Here is a 19,923-nt window from a genome sequence, read left to right on the forward strand (position 1 = left end):
ATGACTACAGGATCATCGGTCTACTCTACCTCAATTCACCATTACGAACCTTATACAAAAGGTTTTTCCGTACTAGCTCATTCTACCTATACCGCAGTTGAAGCACCTAAAGGAGAATTTGGTGTCTTTCTGGCTTTGCGCATTAACAAGGACTCGATTCTATGTCCAAACATCACATGCCAGCAGATATGGTCACCATCATAGGCACTCAAGAAATTGTGTCTGGAGAGGTGGATATATAGGACTACTAGTTGCTCGATCAGGACCCTAGCTTTATTGCAACCCAAAAACCCAATTTATATGCCCCCTTTATTTATTTAAGGAGATTATATCTAATTATCAGCCCCGATATGGATAGGACTAAAGAAAGAAGAGTTAAAGACGGCTTAAAAGTAAGAGAGAACCCCCTCATCTCATGGCTAGGAACATCTATGTAGATGGGATTGGATTCATAGTGCCAGTTAAGGGTAGGTATAAAACTTCATTCATCTTCTTTGATCTCTCTTGGAATATCAATCATCTTGGTCTCGACCTTGTTGAGCTCTCCCTGATCGAAAGCTCCTATTTTGCTGCCTCTTTGATCATCTCCGACTTCAAAGAAAAGAAGATTGGTGACCTAAATGGGCAGGGTCTTTCCTTACCTTAGCTGAGCCATATGTACCTTCAACATTCCTATTTATGTTTCCTTGTCTTGGGCACCGCAGTGGACTTATTATCCTATACATAATATCTACTCTAAAGATTAACAGGATAGAGGGTCTCCTTTCCATATATTCGATTAGGATTGATTTTCAGGATGAATCTCTTATCATAGGTGTGCCTACCGACACCTGTCAAAGTCTTCGGCTTGCACGTTGTCTCCAACTCATCTATTTCCTACCCGCTTGTAGTGGTTCTCTAGGCTAGGCCAGTTAAAACCTCTCCGCAGTTCTCGATTCTAATTGAACTAGGGAGGATCGGTAATGCTGGGAAAATTGTTCTTCCTCAGCTGGATTATTAACTATGGTCTCTTAAAGGTTTTATTCGTTTACCATCTGTCCCAGCCAACAACCTGCTAACCCTAAGCTTGCAAATACCTTGGTCACATCTAAGTCCTTATTCAATTGTTCTATTTGGGATGGAAAGAAAAAGATCTTCCTTTTGCGGGAAGAATCGCTTGCAAGCACGGGATGGGCCTTCCCTTGGTTTAAGTCATCCACCACCCTGTCCTATCCACTCTCCCCAAATCTCAACTCGTAATTTGAAGAAGAATGATAAGGATATCCAATTAGAGATAAGTTGCCCATGATCATCATGGCATAGGTAAAAGGAAAAAAGGAGGCAAGCCCCCCCCCCCCCATCTTGTTCTCTTTTTCTTCTTGAGTTGGATTAATCGAGGGTTCCAAACCTTCCAGAAGTGATAGCTATGTGTTCTTTCTTTACACTCTCTTAGACTGTCTATCCCTTTATACCTGGGTATAAAATCCAGAAAGAAAGTAGCTTCTTTGATATGGTTCAGTAAATAGGAATCTAGTAACACAGTAAACATTTGAAGAGCATAGGAATATGGGTCCATATAGTAATGAAGAAAGACCCTGATAGGCTAGTTTGATTCTAAGACAAGCAGTAGGGCATGATCAGCCTTATCGGGCGGGGAGTTGCATTCACTAATAGAGCTTCCTACGATCGTACCCTAGAAGAGTGAAAATGGCAAGTTGAATGGTCTGGTTCCACTTAGTAGCCCAAATTCGCGTACTCCCTTTAACACGCAAGTACGCTTTAGCTACTAACCTTCGAAACAACCCATAGTCTTACTTCAAAGTAGGAGCTTGAACTCAAGAATTAAAATGAGTCTTACTAGGCTTTCCCAGGGGGAAGGCTCTCCCCAACCCCCGTGAGTCCCGTCCTGCCCTACCTTGAACTAGAACTCGAAAACTAGGACACATAACTATAAGAGAGTAGCTGCCAAAACAAGCTTCCTAAGGTCACACCTAAGACCCGAAGGAATCGCTTGAGAACTAACTACATACCTGAAGTTAGCTTGTGTGAGCATAGCCTTATCATATCATTGAATACTTCCTTTAGGAGGCTAGAAAGATGTTATTTGTGTGGTTCGTTCTAGTGGCAACATTTCTATTCTATTCTATTTATGTAGGAGTCGTTGTTTTTTCTTTCTTTGCTGGATTGGTACGCTTTCTTTTATATAAACCCTTCTCTCATAGGTCGCTACGTTTCAAGCCATTTGTGATCATTTAAAGGGCCTTATATTATAAAGTCTAAAGAAAGTCAAGATTGTTCTTGCGGAGAAAATCCTACTTACTTGCTCTTGCTGCATTTAATTTAAGAGCAAGTCGGTCTAGCTTCTTACCCTTTCACCTTTCAAAGAAGTCGAAATAGAAAGGGGTAGGAAAGAGCTTAAACGACCGATTTCACAAGAGGTCGTACCCATTCTCATGCTTCTCAACGAGATTCCAAGGCACTTCACCGGGAAGAAAGATTTCCAAAAATGCGATTTTCAACCTTTTTTCATAGAATTTTTTGTTATAGGAATCGGGTGTTCGATCCTTACTCTTATTAAGACTCCACTATTTCACTATTTCATTCATTCATTCATTCTCGGTGCAAAACCCTCCAGCTAGGGAACTCTACATCGAATAGACCCCTTCTTTCTGTAATTCTATTAGCATCCTCAAAGGATATGATCCTGGATCAAAAAACTCTTCATCAGCGGTAGAGGTTTCATTTGTGACTTCCCCTTTTCGAAGAGTTTTCAATCTCGATCCAAGATGTGCAAAGAATCAAAACTTTCCCCAATAAATATAGGGTTCGTTGAATGTGAATTCGTGAGCACAGCTGATCAAAAGTGTGGTGTACCTTGTATCACTTGGAAGGGTAAGGATTGGTTGGATGCCTTGGAGGAACCATAGATATCACCGTTGGCAATGACACTTTTGAGTGCCCCTAACCTTGAGGGGGCCATAGATCGACTTCTGGGCTAAGGTTACAGTTTTGCAGCCCTTTGAAAATCCGTTCTTGAAAAGGTTCAGTAGATCTACCAGGTTACCAGAAATGACCAAGAAAAAAAAATGTCTAATCGAGAGTCCTTGCCTGACTAAAAGAAAGGGTTTGCTGGTAGAATGGGGATAGATAGCCTTTTTTGTCCATATGGATTGAAAAAGAGTTCTTTGTGAAAGAAACTACACCAGGCTCCCTAGATCATTGGAAGGTCTCGCGTAGATCAATTACCTAAACCATGCTTTTCCCAAGCTGAGGTCTAAGACCCTTTCGGAAGCAAACCCCAGAAGAAAGATTGAGGGGGCACTACCTGCAGTTAGAACAGACAGATAAGAGCACATAACATCACTTACTGGGATTGTTGAACAGATAGCAACATCGGATAGAGAATTGACTCGTCGGATTACCTATTTAGACAGAATGTTCCCCATATTCCATTTCATTCACAACTGAAATACATCTAAATGGATTGCTTGGTACCCAGGGCTTTAAAAATGAATGGAAAATAATTTTTCTTTGGTTGACCTAATCGTTGTACCAAGGGCTGGTGGTGCCTTGAGCAGCTCCTAGTTCCGTTTACCGGCCTCACGGCTTATTTCATCTCGATGTTTGAAAGATGTTATGTTCAGATACTCGTTTTCACAAATAGGCCCAGAGAGTCAGTCAAAACTCCACTTTTTAGAAAGAAGGGCCTACGACATAAGTCTCCTCCTACGAACCTATGAACCTCCGAGCCTAAGGAATAGAGTTCAGCATCTGGAAGCCTACTCCTTGGGCTGTTCGATATTTGAATATGTTTGCTGCGGAGAAAGACTACTTTTCTATTCGCCTGCCTGCGCACCTCTACTCATGTGGGACTGACTCTGCAATACTAAGAATGGAGCACGCCGCCGGTCCATAGAGGCATTATGGTTGGAACGCCTTCCTTAGCGACCTCTTCCTCAAAAAGCAGGATTGAAGGGAAATGAGTAGAGACCTGTACAAGCATATGAAGTCGCATTTTAAGGGCCTTTGGATTCCTTAGGGGGAAAACTCTCCAGTACAAGAGAGATTTAATTCTTTATGCTACTAACGGGTATAGGTACATTCACTTCAATTGGACAATATAAGAAAGCAAGGACTTTTCTAAAAGGCTCCACTTATAATACCATAGCTTTTATCTCAGCTATCTTGTATGATAGCCCGACCGTTGGTGCCATTTCGAGCCGAGAGATAAGGGATTGAAATTAATTGGACTGGACATGTCTTCTCCACGATCTCAGGGAAATGAAAATAAATTCTCAAAGATCCATAAACAAAACTATAATGTTTTCTATAAATGTAAAATCATATATAGCCCCTTATTTTGAGGAAACTATTCCATAGCTTCTTAGACTGCCTTGCCTGACCTTGTGCTCTTCGCTTCTTACTGTTGACAAAACTAAAGGTGCGGACTGTTGATAGCTATAGGTTTAAGGTATATAAATATTATTTGTGTCTCCTCACTCCTTGACTCCATTCTCCGAAGAAAGGGAAGTTGAACTCATACTTGCCATTCAAAGGAATCGCTCCTCGGCAGTACTAGTTGGAACTAAACTCCTAACTTTTGAAATTGACCTTCTCCGGTCCTGGGAGAGTGGTTTCTTTATTTGACTTGGTTTGCCCACTTCAAAAGGTTTCCAGAAGACCTTATCCCTAAACCTCATGTGGAAAGAGAGATTCCTTAGGTTGCTGCTTGAGAGAAGAGATATCCATTGGGACGAAGTTGACAGAATGTCACCCGCTTTATTAAGGATCCTCGCTAATTCAACTAGTTTTCTTTTCCGAGAATTAACTAGCCTAGTGGAAATAGGCGTCAAGCCTATAAGTTAAGTACGCAAGAAGAGTTTATAGGCGAAGAAGCTCTCAGTCAAAGGTAGGGTAGTCTTTCTAGATTTAGGGTCAATCGAATAGGTAGAACATCTAGCGCCTCGGTCAGAGAGAATGGGGTACAAGTTTGTGACCTAATAGAATAGTGTTTTGTGATCCCGGGGAAAGCTATCATAGTGATTCCACTAGACTTGAAAGCAAATGAAACAAACCGGGATATATATTTAACCAACCGTAGTTGGCGTAGTATGACCTCTTGATTTTTTGTTGTCTGGATTCCGAGTCTACTATAACTGACTTAATAGAATATGGTATTNTTAGGGTCAATCGAATAGGTAGAACATCTAGCGCCTCGGTCAGAGAGAATGGGGTACAAGTTTGTGACCTAATAGAATAGTGTTTTGTGATCCCGGGGAAAGCTATCATAGTGATTCCACTAGACTTGAAAGCAAATGAAACACACCGGGATATATATTTAACCAACCGTAGTTGGCGTAGTATGACCTCTTGATTTGTTGTTGTCTGGATTCCCAGTCTACTATAAGTGACTTAATAGAATATGGTATTAAATAATCATTTTTTTTGTTTTCTAATAAACGGGGATGGGAAACCTGGAAAGGTGATAAATATATCTAGTACTAGTACATAACAACATTATTAACCACACTGTTAAACATAAAATTCTTTAGGTTTTAAGTGTAAAGTAAAGTAATCTTAAGATCAGGTTTCACTCCAAAATGAGCTATCATTAATTAATGATAACATGCAGCATGTGTACTTACTTAAGAGTGCATATGATGGGTAATTGAGTATGCATGCAATGCAAGGATACTGGAAATGAAATGATGATAAAATAGTAAAAATGTAATGAAGGTGTACAGGTGTACACTTTAACAACTGTATATTACTACGTACGTACTAAAGGAGGCGAGTGGGTGGGGGCTAGAGCAGATACATACAAACAAATTAAACAGCCAGTGGCACTCATTTTGCTCGGTCAAATTTGTCACCATATGCAACATTCCCATTCCCCCACCTTTTTTTTATCAAATCAGTACTCACTCCACTCCTATAAATATATAATAGTACACTATCATCATCACAATTACATACATACATTCCCATTCCTCCTTCCTGAGAAAACTAATTGATTAATGGCAGACCCCAACCAGCTTGTTTACATTTTCTGGAACCAGTCCTCTAATTCTTCCACCGCGTCCCCCACGGATATGATGGATCATCAGCACCCACCCATGATCCCTAAACTAAAAGCAAAGGTTCCATCTTCTAGAATGTTCTCTTGCCTGTACTGTTCTCGCAAGTTTTGCACTTCTCAAGCCCTTGGTGAACACCAGAATGCTCATAAGTGTGAAAGAGCTGCTTCTCGCCGTAATATGTTATCCACCACCACCACAACCACCGACTCCTCCGAACGTAACAACAATAATAGTAATATGGTCCGCCTCCATTTTCTTCAAAACAACAACAACATGGTGCCGCCCTTTCTCATCATGCCTCAACAAAATGGAAAAACTCTTTCTTAGGAAGGAGTCCCCTTACTGGGGGTTGCACTATTACACCAACTGAAGCTTAGGAAGGAATGGAAAGATAGGAATCTTGGAGAGCTAATGGAAAGAAATGCGTAAGAACTAACCGATCTTCTATAGAAGTCGAATAAGATTAAGTAACTAGGGGCAAGATACAAAGTTTAGAGCGTCAAGTCATACACAAACCGGAGTGACTTCACTACCTGAAGAAAGAAAGTTGCTTATGTAGGGTCAAAGAAGACGTGTAGGACACCGAGGGGCCGGGGCTTCTTTATTGTATGGCGTCTAGAAGCCTAATTTTTGCCTTTTTTGTCGTGTCTTATGGGCATGTTCACAAAGAAAAAGGTTCTCCATGGGCAGCATCTGCTTCAGCACAAAGCGAATACGCTGGCAGTCTTGAAGCGAAGGAGAATTCTTTACCCGTTTGGTGTCGGCATCTTTTCCTACCTCTAACTGTTCTACCAACCGAGCAAGGTAATCGGCTAACCAGGAATTCATCTTCACAGCTAAGTCCCAAGGAGGTAGGGTGGAATGTACGGGCGTAGGTTAGTGTCTCGTCCTACGAATGATAGCCTTTGAAGGCCATCCACGGGATGCATTGCATGGTAGTAGTTTATGTTAGTTGCTTATCCGGTGCCTTCTTTACGACTTTCGACCAAATTGAAGAAACTCTTGTTTAGTTAGGACGTCGTTCCTGTCCCTTGTGGTACTTTTTCAACCCCTTGCTTTGATTTAGTAAATTGCATCTGGATTCGCTCCAATTCCAACAAATATCGCATTATCGGCATTACCAGTTCTAGGCGTATATTATTTTGCATAGCCTTTAGTTTAGTTGCAGAGTTAGAAACTACTATATATAGATAGTGCCTGATTTTAATATCCTCTCTGTGACTCGAAGCTCTTATCTTTCTAGTTCATGAATAAATCACCCGCTGGAATGGAATAGTCGGAATAGAATGAAGGAATGATTCATTCTTCTATCTTTTCAGAGCTGACACCTCCGTTTTTGCCTTTCTATCTATACTTCCCATCCGGAGGAGCAAGTTATGGAATAATTGAGCTTATTGTTGGGCTGGTTATTCAAAGCCAACAATTGGTTCTCGGATTTCGTCCCGCAACTAGAAGAAGATCTCTTCGGGGTCACTATGGTTTGGCTGAATGTAGAGCACGATGGATAGAAGCCCTCCCTTTCCTTCCAATTAGTGGGATTCTATCTCTTACTTGGGAAATTGTGCTCAATCCCTCCCTTTATTCCTCGCAATTGAGCGGGCAGCAAGAATTAGAATCATCATATATAACATTGGTTCCCATGTAGTTGGCATTCTAGAATCAAAGCTTCCCAGTCGCCTGCCTCCTTGTGTGGAAATGCTTTTCATGATCTCCTGCTCTTTCCCACCAGCTTGTTCTTTACTAGGCATCTAGGCGAACCCGTCGGGTTAATTAACTCAATGTAAAGAAATGTCATTAGGTCAAAACTAGGGGAGCACTTGCTAATAGCGAAAGGTTAACATCTTTCATCTTTATTGGTAGTAGCAAAAATCAGGTAACTTCGGGCTGTAAAACGACATATTTTTAATGAAAGGCAATGTACTAAGAAAGCGCAACTCTATTAAACCTTTATCTAGGAAAACCTGGAAACAAGGCGAGAAAGAAAGGTTGCCTACTACTAAAAAGGGCGGGTATGAAAGAGAGGTGAGGTGACTAGCTTAGTAACTTTATTCAATCTAAAAGGTTGGCTCAGTGGGTTGGTTTGGCCGCCTTTAAGTGAATGGGCGTATCCACCAAAGATGGAAGCGGGAAAGACGAGAGCACATACGAGGTAGCTTATGCTTTTTTTCATACTCACTACCTGGTATATAGTAGAATCTGGAGAATATGAACTTCTCTCATTCTTCTTTTTGGAGCATTGTTATGAGCAGCTCTGGTGCTCAATCTGAGGTCCGACTTTTGGGTAAACTCATGATAAAGAACGTTCTATGGTTGTATAATTCCCAAGCGGAAAGTCGTATACTTTAAAAGTAGATGGAGTGATCAAGTGGCCCTTCTTACGCCAACATACATCCAATGGCATAGAATGATGTGTTAGTATGAACATGGGACTCCTTGTTCCATTCCGGAAACCGAAGGATTGGGGCTGACAACAAAGACTCATTTGCATGCTTATAGGCTTAATCTTGTTCCGCTTCCCAAGCCTTATACCTTTCTTGTGCAATGTTTCCATTCTGGGATTCTGCGCTTCGAAAAGTCTTTTTTGATGCGTCTGTAATAGCTTATGTGTCCCAAAAGAGAACGTGTTACGCCCGACACCCTTTTCAGTAGATGAGATTATGATGAAAGGGCTTTCTTCCATTAACATTCCGTGAAGGTGCATAGCTTCTTTGAATGTCCCGCGGATTGACTACAACATTTTGGGATGGGACTGATCCTGAAAGAGAGGTCTTTCTTTATGGTTATGAAATCACTTTGATTGAAAAGCAAGTCGATGATGCCATAAGTCAAACGGGCGGGTGAGGCGAGAGTTCTTCACTGCACTCTTTGGAGAGAGGTTAACATATCCTATATAGTGGTAAGGTCTTATCCCATTATTAGTAGCCGAAGTGTGGGCCGGCTAATTCAGGAAAAAACTTTCATATGTGCATAGGAAGACTAGAACATGTTTAATAAGCCTTAGTCGACCTCCGCAGGACAACAATTTTCTTTTCCAATCTGAAAATCTCTTTTTCATTTTCTGCAGTAGAGCAAAGTTCTCTATTTATTCTCTTGACGGACATACTTGATAGGAATTTTTGATTCCTCTTCAATGATCTAGAATTTCTGCGAGAAGCTCTATTCGAGAGGAAGCATTGGCTCTTATCAAAATTTACCTTTTGGCCATTACAACATTACAACCAACTTCTTGCTTCTTTCCCAAAAGATTTTCTTCTTCTTAAGATTTTGTTATGGCTATTATATAGTATTAGAAGATCTTTATCAAAGAGAAAGTAGGAGAGTGTTGGGCACGATCTCGAAGCATGGGAAGATGTTATCATTTTCAATGATACCATTAGCACTTCTTCAGCAAAAATCAATAGGCTAGGTTTGGAACTCTTGTCACAGCCATCGAGAAGCTGGAAAGTACCCATGTCGCACACCATCCACAAGCACTCCAAAGTCTTCATTACATTAACATCCATATATCAAATTCCACCATTTCTCACAAAATCCCATTCGATCCAAAAAGATGCTTTTGCCATATCCTGGCATTCTTTTGACCCACCTCCCTCCTATGTTGTCTTTAGGTTAAAATCCCTTATCACTTAATGTCATCTCGTGTGCCAAGGAGATCTTCTCTACTTAATCTTGTGTCCCTTTTCCTTAACAATTTTTATAGGGAGAATCAAACAAATTCTTCGATCTAGAAAGAATTTTTTAGATTTACAAAGGTCTCCTTCACATATCCCATAAATAAAGGTAGGTCGGAATCGGTGAAAGAAGGACTTTATATTTTCGAAATAAGGGCAATGAAATTGGAATTCAAACTTAGGGCTTAACAGCTCCTTCAGCAAAGAAATTGTGAACCGCCCTAACAAAGTAGTCAACAAAAATATTCCAACAGTGATAATAAAAAAGACCTGGGAATCAAAAAGTTGAAAAGATAGGGGAGTCATAGCCCCCAACAAAGGGAGTGGTTACGTTCACTATGTCCCCCTTATTCCTGACATGATGTGGCGCCTCGGGGCTGTCTCGCGAAGATCTTCGATCCGAACCTTCGCATCTAATCTCTCTTAGAGGATGAACCACGCCTTCGCTATCGCAACAATATAGCGATCCAAGAACTATGGCTCAGCTGCTTCGCGTATTGCACGATATTGCCCGAAGGGGGCATGCTGCAAGAGCGTAGGTGAGTGATAAGCATAGGAGGCGTGCCCGAACGTCAGCGGCAGCATTGTGGTTCCCATCGCTAGATTAAGATGTTTAGGGGGGTGGGTACTTAAACTGCCTTGTATCAGTGAAGAGAGGGAGTGGTAGGCTTCGTAGGGCTCGAACCTACAATATCACCATTATGAGGAGTAGGTTTCAACCAATTAAATTATAAGCCCCTACGGATCTCTACATGAAAATCACTCACTTCGGGAAGAGCGGACGGAAAGAGAAGGCCTTTGTCCTATCTGCTTTTTCCTTTTCCCAGGATTGAAGAATTTTCGGAAAAAACAAAATTTCATTTTTTATTTTTGTTTATAGATTTCTTATTATTATTATATAAATAATATTAAGAAAGTGTACCTTTTGCAACTCAAACAGCCGATACACTTTACGGCTCAAACGGGCAGGGGCTTTCTATTTTCTTGCAATGCCGGCTAATCGCCTTTCGTTAGAAGTAGAAGTACAGGGCGCCGTTTGCCCCACACTTCAGAAAAACTAAAAAAGTGTGGATGAAGTAAAAAAAAATACATAAGGGGTGAGAAAGAAAAACTTGGTTACGGGAACGGAAGGTTCGGCCGAATACTTTTGTAGAGCAAGACCTAAAAAAGTTTATTCCTACCCCTTACCCTTTCTCTCAATGTTTCCAATTCCTAGAATACTAATTTACCCTCGTGTTTACAGTTGTCCAACTACCTTCTTCCTTTCGGCTTCTTTAGTCACTTCCACCGTATTCGAGAAAGATTGCTTCGTGGCGGAGCATTTAGCAACACCAGCAGCCTAGTGAGGGCTGGCTGTCTGAGGATAGGTTAAGGCAGGGCCTGCTGGGCTTGCTTCTCATGAGATTGGTGAGGGAATCAGAAAAGGTCTCAAAAACCTGGTTGGCGGGCTTTTGGGCACACAGAACAANGCAGCCTAGTGAGGGCTGGCTGTCTGAGGATAGGTTAAGGCAGGGCCTGCTGGGCTTGCTTCTCATGAGATTGGTGAGGGAATCAGAAAAGGTCTCAAAAACCTGGTCGGCGGGCTTTTGGGCACACAGAAAAACGGAAGTGGGTGGAAAGTGCTTCTCAGCTAGAGTTGGGGATAGGGTCGCTATAGTGGCTAGGGTGAGTTTTCCTACACGGTAGGACGCCCGGTGCTAGAAATAGGGGGGTTACCACCACATCCTTTCCCGATAGACTTGAGGTTCTTCATAGGCAGGCAGGGTAGAAAATCTTCTCTCAAAAAAAGAGAGACCTGAGATTACAGAGGAAGGTATTCGGTTCAAAAAATATACGGCAGTCAGAACAACTTCAATTTAATATTGACTAAGGATAGAGAAAGCTACAAGCGTTAGCAACCGCTTTCCTACGGACCTTATGTAAAAAAAAACCAGCGAAGAAAATAAGAAACTAAGTTGTTAAGCTAACTCGCTAGCGCTAGTGCACTACGACTTTTCATCCTCCCCTAGTTCCCTTCGTTCCCTCCGCCTTACATGGACTTAAAAGAGTTCCTAAGGCAAATTAATTGTTTATTGTTTTATAAAAAGAGATTTTATTTACCGTAGCTTTTAGACAGCTAACAGCTAAGCCATTAATCATACAACTAATAAAATAAAGTCGGTCACTACTTAGATAGCTCATAAAAGTCGTTTCAGGTTCAAGGGCTAAAGCATCTCTTAGGATAATCCCTTCGCTACACTCGATTTAAGGGCACCTACGAATTCACTCATAAGGAAACTCATCAAGTAGGTCTTTCAAGTTATTCAAGTACTGGCAAAGCTTTAATTGAAGACCTTTCAGTGCCCTTTCGTTTTCTCCCCTGGGTACCTTCTCTGCACTTATAGGTAAGCATTTCAAGTAGATAAGATCATAATAGAAGAAATGAGAAGGAGTACTACCATTATGTTCTATTATTTGAATCCGTAAGTCAATCATTCCCAGCTTTGATATGAAGGTATGGGGGATATCAAAAGGGAGTATGTTAGTCAAATTGAGGGCTCTCATGGGGGTATAGTCCTTGACTTTAGCCTTAAGCTAGATTGGGCTGTAGTTCTGGTATTGGGCGAACCCAAGCGTTAAATAGCGTCGTTTAGTGGCATGCTTGGAGTAGTCGTCTTGTTGAAGCTAGGTGCGAATATGTGAGTTGACAACAATACACCATGGTATGTGTGAGTCAAGATTTTACTTATTGATCCGAAGGAGCAATTTGAATTATTGCAGATTGGTTTCCTCCCATATACCCTCGTTGATGCCTAATTCCTACCATTGAAGAAAATAGAAAAAATGGCTAATTCCACGAACGTCGTAAGCGGATGCCCTACCTGATCCATTTCAATTCCAGTCGGAGGTCTTCGAGCCTTCTTACGGACTAAGGTCCTAAAGAAAAGCAACCCCAATCCCTCCCCAACCTAGGTTAAAGGTCTTCCCACTCTTTTTGGGGCAGAGTCAAGTTCGTTACGGTCAACAAATAATCCCCACATCATTTCGATAGAGATTCAGATCACCTCCCCAATCATACCTAACCTAATTGTGTATGAGCAATCAATCATGATAAGTCGACCGATCCATAATGAAAGCACATGTACATAGAAGTAGTTTGTCGACTAGTAGACTCATCTTTAATGCCGTTTAAGCTCTCCAGTTAAGTCGGTTGTCCACCACCTTTTTTCCCATGCCTGAGATGGCCTTATGGGTAGCAGCCTCCCATAGAGATGGCCTTGTGGTAAACTTCTATTCTGTTTGTTGGAAGGTCGTCCGGATCTCTTCCCCGGTCAACCCACTTAATATTCGAGAGAGGGTAGGCTTTTGGCGGCCGCAGTGATGGCGGATAACGCAGTGGATGATACGTACTTTTAAATAAGCAGATCATAGATAAGTTTTTTCATGCCTTGACTTTACCTCGGTTCGTTCAGGAATCATGGTAGTCTTTTCATGGAGATTATTGGGAACGTAAATGTATCTGGGTTAAGAACAACGAGAAAATTGCCTTCTGTCTGTTGCCATGGAATATAAAGGTAGGGATTATTTTATGCTTGGAAAGCCCGTTCCACGCTCTCTATCCCCTTTTTTTTAGGTCCCCATGAACAACTTTTTAGTATTCGTGTTCACCTTCGCTCCGCACCTTCCCTTCCACACGGAAGGATCATGGGGTTCTCCCAACATACATATCCGGGGGAGTGACTGTTTAGTAGGCAAGGATCGGAACGGGCGGATCCCAAATCCAATTCTTGATCTATTCATTTCAGCCTTAGAGGATTGAGCTTTTTGAGAGCACCGCACTGCGATTGAATGGCTGATTTTGATGATGAAGAAAAAAGTCTAGTTCTCTTTTCATTTGGAAGGGGAATGGATGTCTTATTGATAGTGATTACAGAAGAACCTTTTTATATAGGAGAAGGATAGGCCGGTTTGAAGGGCAAGCTTGAAAATAAATGGAGAGGTCATTCATTCATAGCAGAAAAAGTGCTCACTCACTCATATCTGAAAAAGCAGGTGGGGGGCTCTCTACCATGAAGATAATATTTTCTTATTATGAAAAGCCTTCTTTCATAGATAATCAGTAGTATTCCTCTGGCTTTCTATTCTGAGTAAGAGGGGGAGGACTTGATGTGACTACTATTAGGCCTCCAACCCCGACAGACTCTACAATCATTATGGGCGGATAACCCTTTCCCTTCCCTTCAATAAAGAGGTTTCCTATTTCTCTTCGAGTAGTTCACTCACTCCAAGTTCCTACCATTTCTATATACTTTTGAAAAAAATAGGTAGGTCTAGGAGCTCAATATTGGAAGAGCGCCCACTATTTTCTTTGGGAAATCGAGTTAGCTGGGTTGGTTCCCTGTCCCCGATATGCAACGAAAAGATTGATGGGTTTACCGCATTCATTCATAAAAGCACTAGCCTCTCTCTGGTGGGCCTTTACCTTTCAAATGGAAGAGCGGGGTAGTCACAGCAGGAGAAGCACCCATAAACCCCTGAGATCACTCGACCCCGACCGGTCAATCTTCTGTCATTGCAATCTCGTCCGCAAAGGGTTGAGCATGCTTCCCAAACATCACGCATTTTTTAGGTCATTAGTCAACAACTCCCTGGACAGCGAAATAGGGGGACTTCACATTGTTTCCTGACACGCCTATCTTTTTTTTATGCAAATCCTCTCAACGTTCAGGTGGATGTCGTACCTTGCACTTGTGAATGAGTGTGGTATATACCGCTTTGCTCAGCACATGACTGTGTACCCCTAAAATAGAAGTTGCATGTCTTCACCCGCTCCCGATTCATGGTGGAATCCATTGAATGTGTTGGTAAAGCACGTGATTACAGCCAAAAATCGGAGGTTACCACTAGCCGAAGGAGCTCACAAAATATCCTAACTCTCTATGGGCAGGAAGCAAGGGCGCAGCTGCTACGCGAAAGCTGGTCTTACCTTCTATTATATTAGTAAAGGGCCTTTAGGCTTGACTAATAAGATATATAAGGCTTTTCCCTTTACTAGTAAGAGGCAAAGAGCATCAGCCTTTAATCATCTATCTCGCTACTTATAACTTTTACAAAAAGGCTCTTTGGGGATAAGATCAGACTCGACAAATAGTCTACTTCAAGGCTGCAGGGAGGACTACGCTCTGTAGGTGGGCATCATTATTTATTATGACTAGATGGAATTCTGATTTGTTTTTTAAGGTGATCAAAAAAATTCGACGAAAACCGGGCATACATTCGAGAGAGAGAAGGATTAGTTCCTGTCTAGGTCAAGGGGACGGGTAACCTAAACCCTCTTCCTTCGGTAAGAGCTATCTAACCTCTGTTGTCTTGCTATAACCTAGTCTTACTCGCCCTTACCTAACTGTATGTTTTCCTTTCTTTTCTTTTTGAGAATACCTGCCCTACAGCCTCTGTTCTCGTTCGGGCCTCGGTAATCCCTTGCTTTTGGCTAAGGTCTTTATTTACCTTTTTTCATTCCCCTCCTCAAAACGAAAAACTCACAAACACTACTGAAATGGCACGACAGCAATACCATAAAGATATACTTACCGACAAGAGAGAGCGAGACTGACCTAACCAAGAGAGAGAACACAAGAGTGACTCCCCCTTATCACAACAAGGCCGGAACAAAAGAATTTACCATGGCCTTATTTACCAAGCTCGGGACTAGAGGAGCATTTTAGGAATTTGAGGTATTGCCTGTAATGTAATAAGGATTAAGTCTCATTCATATAATAATGTCTCTAGCTTGGGCCCTTTTTGAGAATAAGGCAAGTTTGGAACCCTGTGCCATCACCTTTATCAAATCCCTAGCTCTCTTCCTTAGTGCAACTGCCCTATACCTACCATGGGAATATCTATCTTTCTTTTTTCTTTCGTATCTATAGTTTAGGATATAAAATCAAACGGTATCGTATATGAAGAAAGAGATTGTTGACGTTAGTAGACTAATCTATTCATTGGTAGGGCATTTCTTCCTGTGACCACCTTCCCTACCCAAAATCTAACCGAACAAAATTCGGGTTTTTTCTATACTAGACCTTCAAGATTTTTTTAGGGTTCATACATGCATTGATCCTGTCGAATAACCTGCTCCAGAGTGACTACTCCGCCTGGCCTATCTTTCTGCCCATCCCTGGTTCTCTATGCTCGGTTCCACAATCAATCCCAGATCAATCTATTTGAGGGAGGTCCAATTCCGTGCTCTTCTAGTTGCTTAGAAGTAGGGTTCAAGAACCCCTTTACATCTATGGCTCATCGATGCCCTATTCTATGTATACTTAGGAACAGGTCTATCAAATGATCGACTGCGAAACCCATTAGTGTTCAAAAATTGTATACTATCTCGGTCGGGGATCATTCAACGAACTACTTATGCGATGTCTCTCACATGAAAAAGCTCAACAAGCCTTGCAATAAGTACATGCTTTACTAATAGGGACATAGTAACAGTTATTTGCTAGGTTGGTTTTTCTCTCTACCTTCTCACGGTGGGATGGAAAGAAGAGAGGTCAACAACAGTAGTAGCCAAACGACGGGGCCGAGAATGTGTGATCGATCCAAAGAACAACTACCATATACGATTCTGCTCCCCCTTCGTACTACCATGAGATTCTTGCCCGACTTTCTTTCGGCTTAAGAAGGTTGCGGTGAGAATGAGAATCACTTCGGAACTCTAGGGGAATGGGTGTTTTTGGGTAGGGCGGGATCTAAAAGCTCTCCAACGTGTTGCGGAGCCTTTGGCCATGAGAGGGTGGATGTAATTTAGCTCGAACGAAGTAAGAGGTATGAATTCCTAAATACATTTACCTCGACCAGGATCAACTCCTTCTATGCCCTACGAAAAGGCAAAAATTAAAGCAGTCATCAAGCCAAAGCTAGTTTCACAGCTACCAATTCGCACCCGCGGGTCAAAGAAGACCAATAAAATCTTGATTCAACATAAGCAAGGGATGAGAGAGGCCTTACGAGGGCTCTTTCCCACTTAATAGATTAATTACTTTGTTAAGACGGTTGTGGGTACCTGCCGTTCCGAGATACTATCAATGTAGGAAAGTTAGCCAAGTTCTCCTGCCTAGTTTAGATAATGCACCCCTTATCGCCCCATGGCATCTGGTTAGGACACAAAGCGTATTATATTCCAAAAATAGCGGATTCTATAACAACATTTTGCCTTTTCGAAGACAGCACTCGTGGCACACACTTGGCCCTTTGCCTTAGATAGAGTTCAACCTAGTTGATAGAGGAAAGGGGATTAGGCATAGTACCGGAAAGTATAGATGCGGGGTTCATCCCTCAATCAAGCGCTACTTGAAAGTCAGGTTAGATTCCACTCTCAGTTAGTACGTACCTTTTTTAAAGCAAGAACTTTTAATCGTTCGTATCCCATACCTATGGGCTACTTTACTGAGACAATGATCGGAGTTTACAAGATTCTTTGATAGAAGCAGGTTAAGAAAGATAGCTGAAAGTGCTAGCATAAGGAAGAGATTCTATGGATGGAAAAAGGCCCTTCCTTGCTTACAAGGTTTCGCAATTAAAAGTCAAAGGATTCTATGTTTAAGTTCAATAATAAAGTAAAGGAAATCGGCCTGCTCTTCTCTCTTTTCTCTATTCAACTATGGAAAGCACTTTATAGTAGGGACACGAATTCACGACCACTTATGACTTCGCCAATGGGGCAAACGAAGGCTAACCCGTTCTGGTTGTTATGATTGGCAAGAATCCGTAGGTTCTTTCAGTGTGCTTTGGTCCTTCTTACAGAGACTATCCTTTGTATAAGTTATGATCCATCCAAGGAATCTCATTCCCTAGAGTAAAATCTCGTGGACTATAATAAAAAGATAGAATCTCGCCTGGCTTCTAATTCTACTCCCAGACAACCAAGGAAATATGCGCGAAGATAGGGTTATCCCCTACGGCAAGCATTATCCGGGAATGATTATCCAGGAACTGAAAGATGGCTGGCGTGACACGCCTAAATCCCCCACAATCAATCCACAAGGCTTCAGGCTACTGGAGCAACCTTTGAAGGCACTCGGCCTTGTTCACCCTTTTAGTTAAGTATCCCGCTTTTTCCTTGAAGGGAGCCGAGATTCAAAATATATGGGTCTTCATCACCTTAAGGCAATATATCCAAAGGGCCTACCCTATAATATATTCAGCTAAAGCCACACTTGGAAGATTTCTTTCTCAATCATGAATCTAAATTTACTACTTGAATCAGGAAAGGCGCTTTTCTCACTATCTATTCAATTTAAAATGCTTACTTATGAAATCAAGCTAACAAGGCCAAAAATAGAGCATGGAGTCCACTGGCATTAGAATCAAGCGAAGTAGAAACCTAAGCGGATCCAAAGAAATGAATCAAGACGACTACTTCCATTCCTCTCCTTAGACCGACAGTACTACAAGAAACAAATAAGACAGAAAGAAGGTGATTATTACCTAAAATAATAATGTGAATTAGATTAATAATACCACACAAAAAAGGTAGATGAATTGCTTACCCAAGACTATCTCGACCTTAGCCTTCTTTTCTATTCAGAATCCCGTTCGTGATCCCAGCCTCGGAATAACTTCACTCCAGGGCCTCCTCAGTCTTCTTCCATCTTTCCTGCCTTTCAAATCGACTAAGCGCCAAGCCTACTTGTGAGGAGAGGGGTCATCGGGCTATTGCAGAGTGACAGAAGGTGGGAAGGTGTCTTGTCTTGTCCTACTTTGGTCAACACCAATAAAGTGTTGAATATCATTATAGTTTGTTTTTAGTATATATCTTTCTTTTATTTAATCCTGAGGTTTTTTCAAAGAATATCGTATGTAGTGTATATAGTATATGTACTTTATTGTCTAATAGACTTCTCTCTTTAGTAATATTTTTCTTTTCATAATCATAATGTTTCCCTATGATTTTCTTTTTCTAAAAACACAAGTACGATTTTGAATAAAATTCCTTTTTGGTTTGCTTTAGCTTTTCCAGCATTTGCCGCCCCTTCAATATCCTTTTGCGTGGATCATGCACGTGCGCGTTCATACATCAACGAGATTCCAGTAGGCCTTTCTCTTGCAGAAATAGCCCAATTGCATCAGGATACTGAAGAGAAGGTCGCCCAGTATGGCAGGCTCATGCAAGAAATCTGTGGGCTGGCAAAAGAACTTGTTGTCCTTCAGGCAGGAGCGCAGGGCTAGCTCACGCTCGAGAAATTCGTAGACGCCGTCAGGTATCTTGCAGATGTGGATGAGTTACCCGAAGAGGAGTGAATCCCCACTCTCATTGAGTTCAGGTCCCCAATAAATAATAAAGACTGGCCCATTTGGTTTCATATCGATAAAGAAATGATAAGATGGGGGGTCATGGTCTATGCTAAATTCTTTTTTTTAGATAGAATGAATGGAAAAGGAGTGCTTGTGTTGTGGTTTTCGTAGTTGCAAGAATATTGTTTTTCGAGAAAAGGTCCCCTCCTTCAATATCATGATAGAGTCGACCAAACCAGATCATGAGTGAATAGAAAAAAAATGTACATAGTTGTTCCAGTTGAAATAATTGGAATAATTCTACCACTTCTACTAGGAGTAGCATTTTTAGTGCTAGTTGAACATAAAGTAATGATTTTTGTGAAACGTCCGAAGGGTCCTAGTGTAGTTGGAACATTGGATTGTTACAACCTCTAGCAGATGGTTTGAAATTGATTCTAAAAGAACCTATTTCACCTAGTAGTGCTAATTTCTCCATTTTTAGAATGGCTCCAGTGGCTACATTTATGTTATGTCTGGTCGCTCGGGACGTTGTACCTTTTGATTATGGTATGGTATTGTCAGATCCGAACATAGGACTACTTTATTTGTTTGCCATTTCTTCGCTAGGTGTTTATGGAATTATCATAGCAGGATGGTCTAGTAATTAGGGGGCGCCCATTCGGTCGCCTATGATACTAGGACCAATAGGTTCAAAATGGGTTTGTGTCGCAGGTGTTGAACAATCTACTCTACACAGGTGAGGGCTTACATGGCTAGGGCTCATAAACCCTTTCTTTCATTTATCAATAGGGCCCTGCCCTGGTTGGTCACTTTTCTAGGCCGGGATCGATAGGTGGAAGTCATAAAAAAGAAATCTTTCTCTTCGTACCTCAGATCAAGAAGAAGGGTTGCTTGTCAAGCTGGCCTACATATAA

General features: G+C 41.5%; 1 pseudogene; it reads left to right on the forward strand.

The window, feature by feature from the left end:
* Positions 1-19,267: 19,267 nt before the first annotated feature.
* LOC125868116 (NADH-ubiquinone oxidoreductase chain 1-like) lies at positions 19,268-19,923 on the forward strand (annotated as a pseudogene).

The sequence above is a fragment of the Solanum stenotomum genome, chromosome 6, assembly GCF_019186545.1.
Source record: "Solanum stenotomum isolate F172 chromosome 6, ASM1918654v1, whole genome shotgun sequence".
In the NCBI taxonomy this organism is placed as follows: Eukaryota; Viridiplantae; Streptophyta; class Magnoliopsida; order Solanales; family Solanaceae; genus Solanum; species Solanum stenotomum.